Source organism: Zootoca vivipara, chromosome 2 (genome assembly GCF_963506605.1).
Source record: "Zootoca vivipara chromosome 2, rZooViv1.1, whole genome shotgun sequence".
Taxonomy (NCBI): Eukaryota; Metazoa; Chordata; class Lepidosauria; order Squamata; family Lacertidae; genus Zootoca; species Zootoca vivipara.
The window spans coordinates 38,350,384-38,358,707 of record NC_083277.1 but is presented as its reverse complement, the minus strand read 5'-3'; the positions used below and the strand labels follow the sequence as shown (position 1 = coordinate 38,358,707).

Sequence of the window (8,324 nt, the reverse complement as noted above, 5' to 3'; positions counted from 1 at the left end):
ATTGAAGTACGAGAATTTTTATATACATTATATTCTCTCCTTCCAATTTTTAATTTCCCGTACCATTTTTCCTTTCCCTTCCCAACCCCCTCCCCCACCCATTATCCATTGGAAGGGTTCAAACGGTTGTCCTCAGCCACGGGCACAATGTCTTTAATTTCCACTGAATGTCTTCTGGTCCAGTAGTTGTTATCCATTGAAGATAGGGGTTCCATCTGGTCCTTATCACAGTAGACTTGGCCTTCCATGTTATATCCTGTGACGTTACTGCCACGATGTCTGACTGAATAAATTCAAACAAATAATTAGTCCAGACCTCTACTGTCCATTTTTCTCTATCTTTCCAACCTAAAGCTATTGTTGCCTTTCCTGCTAGTATCATTGCTTTGAAGGTGTGCTGGTCACCTTTCTCTATGGTGACAAGAGTGTTAAGCAACGGCAAAAGAGTGCTCAGCACTGAGGCAGGCAGGCTGCTCCTTAGCACGGCTGTCAGTATGCCAGAACCTTGATCAACAATGGTTACAATGCATACTGTACATTGAATGTGTATTCGATATATTTAATCCACATTAGAACCCCCAAAGAATCCTGGGAACTGTAGTTCGTGAAAGGTGCAAGGCTTGTGGCTCAGTGAGGGGTAAACTACAGTTCCCAGGATTCTTCACAGAAAGCCATGCACACTAAATGCATGGTGTGGGTCCCCTATGTTTGTCCCCTGACATTATGGACAAGGAATTGGAACCATATGGGCAAGGGCGAATGGGCTCCTTTCGAATGCCTAGAAAAACTAAGGGGCAGTGTAATGCCTATTCCTACAACAGACTGCGGAGAGGATAAGTTTGAGTGTGGAAACTGGGAAACGGCTGGGGAAGGAAGATAAGGCAGAGTAGGCATTAAGCGGAGAAGGCAGAAAGAAAGAAAACTGAGAAGCAGATATACTTCAGAAAGTGGAGGAAGACCGAAGACCAGCAATAGAAATTGTTAAGAGGAACACTATCAAGAAACGGAGGGGCCCTACTACACATGGGATTAATTTTGTGTTTAAACAAGCATGCTTTAACCAGGTTGGTTTTAGTTTGGAGGAAAAGCTCTCTCTCTCTCTCTCTCTCTCTCTCTCTCTCTCTCTCTCTCTCTCTCTCTGTGTGTGTGTGTGTGTGAGAGAGAGAGAGAGAGAGAGAGAGAGAGAGAGAGAGAGAGAGAGAGAGAGAGAGAGAGAGAGAGAGAGGAAACAGTCTACCATGAAGTCGAGTTCTCCACATGTGATCAACAGAGGTTTTATTTAGCTATGCGGCCCATTTATAGTGTTTTTCTAGCAATTTAACTCACATGGCTTCCCCCAAAGGATCCTAGGAATTGTGATTTAGGGAGGATGCTGAGAATTCCCTGTTAGAACAGAAGAATTTCACGACAGCTTAAAAGTCAATGGGACAATTGTTCCCTCAAGGCAGAACGCTAAAAACCACTGTTTACATTAGTTTCAAAGCTACTATTCAAGGATAATACTTTGCAGATTCAGAAACCTTTATTTCTGCTTTGTCTTGAGTCCTGCCAGCAAAAAGTACTTTGAGTTCTCTCTCTCATCCTGGGTTTTGGGCAACAACACACTCTGTCTGGAGCTCTATCAGGGCTTCCATTGACATCACCTTGTTGTTCTTTTCCCCATCGTCTTCCCATCTCTTTAGAGGACACCGATTTGCAAGTGGCCCAGGGTTCAAACTGGAGATGTCCCTTGCTCCTGGGAGCAATGGGCAATTTGCCCAGCCTAGGCCGCCCAGTGCAGGTGTCCACACATTCCCTGATCAATGGAAGCACGAGAAACAACAGAGGCCCCTTCCGGCCAGCTGTCCACATTCCCCCGAGGAATGGAACCGTGTGCAAACAGCCCATTCTGTTTAGCACAGGTGCCCAGCATTCTTTCGATGGACAGAATTAAAGCCCAGTGACCAAGTTTACTCAACCCACGTGCCTGCCTGAGCTTGGTTAATGGAAACAAAGGCTAACAGACAAGCAGATCTGGTGCATGCTCTTGATTCTGTTTTCTATAGAGAATAGGTCCTTCCTTGCTGCTCCCTGCCCAAAATGCTGTTTACTGTGAGCAGCATTTTCAAGGGCAAATAGCAGCCAGGCAGGGGCAATTCTCAGCAGCAAACCTGTGGCGGTGGCTGGATTTCCATTCCAAGCTTCTCCAGTGCTTTTTCTTTAACATTAAATACAACCAGGCTCAGGGACATTTCTTAAACACAATAATAATATTGCGTCTGGTTGGCTGTGCGTCTGTTTATCCATAACTGAGGAGCACAGAAACCCAGAGCTGTGCACCTAGAAGTCCTGGAAACGCAGTGCCAAATCTACAAAATCAGCCATAAGGGCAACCACTCTACCATACCACCAACCTCCCACTCTCCTGCAGGCAGGCCAGAGACACCTGTAAAGTTGCAAATAGAGTCTGGATGGAAGGAGGGGCCTTCTTACAGGTGGATTGGGCAGAGATAGCCAGCTGTGTCATATAGCAAGGTAAAGGTAAAGGGACCCCTGACCATTAGGTCCAGTTGTGACTGACTCTGGGGTTGCGGCGCTCATCTTGCGTTATGGACTGAGGGAGCACCACAACGCCGGCCTGCCAGGGGGGCGCCGCACAGCTGCGCCGGCCGGCCGGTACGCCGCGCAGCTGCGCCCGCAGCAACCGCACTGTGCCCGCACGCCCACCGTGCAGCAGCACTTGCGGCACTGCGCGCCGCGCCCGCCGTGCTGGTAAACGGGGCGGGAGGGCGCCGGAGGGATCTGTTGCACCATGGCACCAGGGCGCCAGAGGTGCTTAAGACGGCCCTGGGAGCCGGCGTACAGCTTCTAGGTCATGTGGCCAGGATGACAAAGCCGCTTCTGCCGAACCAGAGCAGCACACGGAAACGCCATTTACCTTCCTGCTGTAGTGGTACCTATTTATCTACTTGCACTTTGACGTGCTTTCGAACTGCTAGGTTGGCAGGAGCAGGGACCGAGCAACGGGAGCTCACCCAGTCACGGGGATTCGAACCGCCAATCGGCAGGCCCTAGGCTCTGTGGTTTAACCCACAGCGCCACCCACACCCCATAACAAGGTAAGGTAGTGTATTTTGAATGTTGTTATTGAGCGGAACTTCTTTCCCTGCCACAGCAACTCATTTGCCTTTCTTCCCCTCCCATCAGCCTGTGTTCCATGCATTACACAGACTCATAAACGTGGGGGGGGGGGCAATCCAGAGAGAGGGAAGAGTCACAAAGCATAGATTTCACAGAACTGGAAGGGAACTGGAGTTGGAAGGGACCCTGGGGATCATTCAGTCCAACCCCCTGCAATGCAGGAATATGCAGCTGTCCCTTACAGGGATTGAACCTGCAAGCTTGGCGATATCAGCACCATGCTGTAACCAACTGAGTGAACCAGCCGTTCTCCTCTCTCCCCCCTGCTGCCACACTTAAAAAAAAATGGGGGGAGGGTGTACCCTTGAGTACCCCCAGAAAAAAGCAGTTTCCACATTGCCGCCACCCTAACCTGCCACCCAGGATCTACCGTGTTGCTCCAAAAATAAGACACCGTCTTATATTTATTTTTCCTCAAAAACACACACGGTGGCTTATTTTCAGGGGATATCTTTTTTTTTAATTAAGTATGGTACAGTTTAACCTACAAGGTTAAACTGCCTATCACTATGGCTTATTTTCGGGGTATGGCTTATTTTCGGAGAAACACGGTATGTCCTCTTTTGCTCTTTCCCCCTTGATCTGAGCCTGCAGAAACATCCAAAGCCTCCTGCTTTTTCAGGGCAGTTATTTTCCAAGGCTTTTCTGGGTCAGGTTTCATCTGGCTCAAGCTGTCTTTCTCCCACAGTTTCCCCACTTTGTGCCTTTCTTGGCTATGGGTGGTTCCTCTCTAGAACAACTGACAAATCACTCTGGCAATGACATCATCACCTCAATGGATTCTGTATTGTTTCCTTTTTTTTTAAGAACGTAGTTTTCCTTACAAATAAGAGGCTTTGCTAATTAATGGGATCTGGAAGACTGGATTAAGGACAAGAAGTTCTTGGTGCATTCATGCTGCCAGGCCCCATATACGTGGGTAGACTTTGATGGGCAATTGTGTGTGTGCGCGCGTATTGATGCCTTCCTTCCTTCCAAGATTTCTATCCATTTTAGCCCTCTTTAATTTCTCGCTTTAGAACCTTGCATTGTGCACAAACTCCAGGGGAGAGTCATGGTCACACAACCTCGCGTCGTGACTCAACGTCCCGTACATTTGTTATTCGATTTAAACGCATGCCAGTTTTAAGTTGCATCTAAGTAGAGCAAGGAGTACAGCCTCTCAAACTGAAAAGGACGCAGTTCCTTTCTTGCTTTTTAAAATAACCACACTGTTACTTCCTTTGGGGTTTGCCTTTTCCGCTCGTCATATGAATCAGCGTATCAGGATATGTTTTCTGAGCAGCGCTCTGTTAAAAACCAAAGCGCAAATGGAAAGAATCGCTGTGATCTTTTCAAGTGCTGCGGTGGCCACCTGATGCGCTCCCCTCACCACCACATCTGTCTCCTTCCAGATGTGTAGGACGGACACCCTCCTTGCAGCACATTAGGGACACGAGGGACTGCTGAGTCACTAGAGGATGGGACTCTTAATCTCAGGGTTGTGGGTTCGAGACCTCCTCCCCCCGATTCCTGCATTGGAGCGGCTTGGCCCACATGACCCTCGTGGTCTTTTCCAACTCTACAGTTCTGTGATTTCTCCCCACATTTCTCCAGAGGGGAGTCTTCCACCTTGGATTCCATCACAGAGAAGACTGGAGGCAGTAATGCTTTTGAATACCCGTTGCTGGAAACCACAGGGCTCTGCCTTCTGGTTTCCCACAGGAATTCTGCAGCGCTGCTGTCCTAGGATGGCCCCACTGTACATGTGCTCCCCCCCCCAATACAACCTAACATGACACAACCTAACACAATGCCCCTCATATGACGTTACACTTCAGTATGGGTGAATTTATTTATTACCAAGTAATGTTTAGGGACCCAGGTGGCGCTGTGGTTAAACCACTAAGCCTAGGGCTTGCTGATCAGAAGGTCGGCGGTTCGAATCCCTGTGATGGGGTGAGCTCCCGTTGCTCGGTCCCAGCTCCTGCCAACCTAGCAGTTCGAAAGCACGTCAAAATGCAAGTAGATAAATAGGAACCACTACAGCGGGAAGGTAAACGGCGTTTCCATGTGCTGCTCTGGTTCGCCAGAAGTGGCTTTGTCATGCTGGCCACATGATCTGGAAGCTATACGCCGGCTCCCTCGGCCAATAATGCGAGATGAGCACGCAACCCCAGAGTCGGTCATGACTGGACCTAATGGTCAGGGGTCCCTTTACCTTTACCTAATGTTTTGAAAGCAAGCCTGACTACTAAATGGTTGTGTATTAGTGAGGCGCAATGCAGAGGAGAGCGTGATCCTCAGAAATGCTTGGAAACCGGAAAGATTGTTATGTCATAGACTGTTGATCATCCCGAAGGGAAACACATTTCTTAGCCAGCCTGCTGTACAGAGCTTTGCTTTCCGCCCTCATATATGTGATTTCATAGTCGTTGCATCCCCTCCGCAGTCAATGGAACAAAATCCCTGACCCCTTGAACTTTGGGAGGCAGGAGAAAGAGTACAGAAATTCTGGCCCCATCTCTAATTATTGCCACTCTTGATCTACATGGCTAGGTAAGCACAATTGTTGAATGTTATGGTAAAATGATCTTGGTCTTAAAAAACCAAGCAACTCCTTCCTTCTGCCAAATCCTGAAGGAACAATATCTTTGTTCCGAAGTTCAGCCTTGATTGCCAATCTCTAGATACTCAGGAAATAATGTTCTACTTAATTCCCCTCTAAAAGTTGCTCTTCGGAGCTAGCCTGAACTTTGAGTGCACCTGTGAAGGCGCCACTCGCCTGTGTTGCTGCTGGAAACTGTACAGATGGAGTCAGGGGGGTGGGCAGGCGACAGAAATTAGAGTGGGAAATTAAAAGGCTTCATTTCAGAGAGCAAAGGAGAGTTAGCCAAATGCCTTTGTCTCAGCATGAAAAAAGGCACTTGTGGGGCTATTGCTGGTGCCTTGCTTCCTGCGAGTTCAACTTCCAAAATAATGCCTGAATTCTACGAGCAGGGATTCCAGAGTCTGCCATTGGAACCTATTAGAGAAAGGGCCTGCACTTTGCTCTCATGGATTCTGCCCTTTGAGTTGCAGATTTTCATTGACTTCCCAAAGAATTTGGAATCTTTTGTGGAGAGAGATGGCGACGGCAATGAAGGAAGCGTTTGACCACTCCTGTTGGAAAGATAATCGTGGAAGAGACTCAAGCCCCATACATATGGCCAGGCAGCACCATTGGGGCTTCTGCTTCCATTGCCCATATATAGCTTTCTAGAACATTAGGAGAGTTGTAACTCCACTCTAGTTATAATCACATCATAGTGAGAATGTTGCTGTGGACTAGTTCCTTGATCATTGTTTAAGCCCATTTATTTCATGTATTGTTATGGTGTTGCGGGTCACCCAGGAGGTAGCATGGTGAATACAATAAAAATAAAAACAGCTTGTCAAATCACAGCCTATATAGGTTTCAAAAACAAGTCAACATCACTTGGGGTGTGTGTGTTGAATATTAATTCCTCCTTCCTTTGAGGAGTGACATTCCGAACCATGTAGCATGAAACAGATCGGGAGTGCATTTCTCCCTCTGATTCTTTTTCTGTGTAACTTGGAAGAAGATGAATACTGTAGCTTGCTATTATTTAATAGGTTACAGTTTTAGAGTATTTACCTGCCGGTTTCAACTTGGTGAGATTAAAGTTATTGACATCTTTGGTCTCTAGGGTTGGGGGTTTCTGTGGCCTTCTTTGATCTGGAAAGTTCTGAGTCCTGAGTCACGATTACACTGTTATCTCAAAAGCACCACGCTGATCCATCACAACCTTTTCACATGCTCGGTTGTAACTGCTGGCAAAGCCTGGAAGGCACCAAGGCATAAATGAAGGTAATAAAAGTTTTACATTTCCAAGAAAGAACTCTGTTTTCCTTCAGTTACAGCTTGGCCCTCTTCTCCCCTCCCTTTCAAAGCATATACATCACTCCCCATCCTTCATTCCTGTTATCTCTAATTATCGCCTTTCCAACCTGTCTTATCTCTTCTTCTCCCCTGTACCTCCCATCTCAATTCATGTGCACTCACAGCTTACCTGCCGCAGTCCACTTAAAGCATCCTGTGAGTTAGACTGCAATCCTAGGCTCACTTACCTGTGAGCAAGCCCAATTCAATTCCACAGGACTTAGTGGGCATGGTTAGAATTGCACTGTAAATTTGAGAAACTTGGACTGGGGCAAATCTGATATTGGCTCCATTTGAGCGGCAGCTGAAAGACTGTAGCCCAACTTGAGGGCATGCGCTTGTTCATCTTTCTAGCTGCTTTTTCAACTAGGCTGCTTCAATACGCCTGCTTACCTTCTCGTCCTTGCATAAATTCTCCACTCCTCTCTTAACTGTGGTGAAGGGAAAAGGTCGGCACCAGTCTCAAGCACACTTAACACTAACCGGGGTTCCTCATTCAACCAGGATTTGAAATGGCATTTTAACAATGAGTTCACATCCAAATTAGACAGGAATGCTGGACTGCATTAACGGTTCTTAAGGTCAGTGCCTTATGTGAGAGGTGAAAGAGGTCACATTCCAGAAGCAAGTTCTAGGTATTTTGGCAGCAGTTGAGAGGGAGGTTTATATCTGCGCTGCCCCTTTGTATCTTTTTGCTGCCACGCAGGCCAGCACAGCTATCCTTCCAGAGTTTGTCCAATATTTACACTAGGGAGAATAATGCGGGGTTTATTTTTTTCATAATAAGCTGGTAACTTCGGTTCAGAGTAAATGAATGACCCCATGCCAGGCAGGATTAGTTAATAGCTGAGCGAACTACAGACTCAGGTCTTGTGAATGTCAAAAGAGTGTTGTAGTCATTTAGCCCTGTTGGCTGAAGTTCAGTTTGTCAATAAACAAAGTCCAACGCCACTCATTTTATCTCACTGTAGATTAGACTTTTCTTTGCTCCAAAATACAGAGATTCGCCTTCTTTGGAATCTGGTATGTCAGCGATAAAAAAATTATTGATGGGTATCCAAATATTATGGTGACGTTGGTTGTTCAAAATGCACCTAAACAACAAGAACTTAAAGGAGCCTGTGTGCGACACACAGCTGCATCATATAGTTACCTTTACCATAATCAGTCCTGAAATTGCCACATGCCACAGCAATGTTATGCAGTGTGTCACTGTTATTTT

The 8,324-nt window shown here is 46.8% G+C and overlaps 1 long non-coding RNA gene across 1 annotated transcript; it reads right to left on the bottom strand.

Moving 5' to 3' along the window:
- LOC118080767 (uncharacterized) lies at positions 1 to 7,730 on the bottom strand. The gene is made up of 3 exons (XR_004692012.2): positions 7,496 to 7,730; positions 6,818 to 7,003; positions 1 to 283 (listed from the first exon to the last, which is right to left on the bottom strand). It is a non-coding gene; the product is annotated as an uncharacterized LOC118080767 (long non-coding RNA).
- Positions 7,731 to 8,324: the final 594 nt, after the last annotated feature.